Here is a 1057-nt window from a genome sequence, read left to right as displayed (position 1 = left end):
TAGTTGAAGAATAAAAGAAGGGACTGCAGATACTGAGATTCAAAACCCAGATTTGGTGCAAGTTTCTGGGCTTCTTTGCAATTGGCTAGGTTTTCCTGCCGGCTTGTGGAAATGAATATTCTTGATGCTTACATTTGTATAATATTTTTTAGGCTTAAAGTGAAAATAATTACTTCAACTATGTTAATTTTTTTAAATTCTTTTAAGTACCTAAATTATTTTTATCAAACTAAGTACTTAAACTATTATATTTAATCTTTTAAGTTTTATTATATTTTTAGTTAGAAAATTAATTTTTTTCAGTGAGTATGACGTTGGCGCATCACACAAAATTAGGTGTATGGACTTAAAGCAAAAAAAGTTATAGTTTAGAGATCTAATTTGACAAAAAAATAGTTTAGATGCTTAAATTTACTATTTATAATAGTTTACGTATTTGTTTCAACCGAAAAATAGTCTAGGTACTTAAAGTAAAAAAGGAATATAGTTTGGAGACTTTTTTTACTTAAGTCTTTTTTTTTATTAAACAGATGTGATTACAATATAATTTATATTTTACGGATTCTAAATTATTTAATAATGAATGCTCAAATATCTCTATAAATTATTTAATAATAAACGTTGATGCTCAAACTAAGAACCTCTTTTATAACTGTTCAATAAATTCAATGAACATTTTATAATTTTTGAAAATTTAATCATTTGAGCATAATTTAATAACTTCTATTGTGGTTTACCCTTGTTAATTTATTAGAGTTTTAAAAGTAGAAGTGGAAATATTTTTAATATATTTTATGAATATTTTAATTATAGTTTCTTTAGAATAAAGCATGCATGGACCCATGGAAAGATGTAACAACAAATCCTTGATATCAAAACTTCAACCCAAACACTTTCAAACCACTTCAATAATCACTTCTTAATCCAATAAATGGTTAAAAGATTAATTAATCAATCATTAAAAATCAATTAAGCCCATATTTCTTAATTGTTGATTCTATCTCTATTATAAAGCAATTCCAAAGTAGTTCCTATCTCTATTCACCCAGTCAATCAA

Source organism: Hibiscus syriacus, unplaced genomic scaffold, assembly GCF_006381635.1.
Source record: "Hibiscus syriacus cultivar Baekdansim isolate YM2019G1 unplaced genomic scaffold, ASM638163v2 tig00111644_pilon, whole genome shotgun sequence".
Taxonomy (NCBI): Eukaryota; Viridiplantae; Streptophyta; class Magnoliopsida; order Malvales; family Malvaceae; genus Hibiscus; species Hibiscus syriacus.
Note: the sequence above shows the minus strand (reverse complement) of the source record.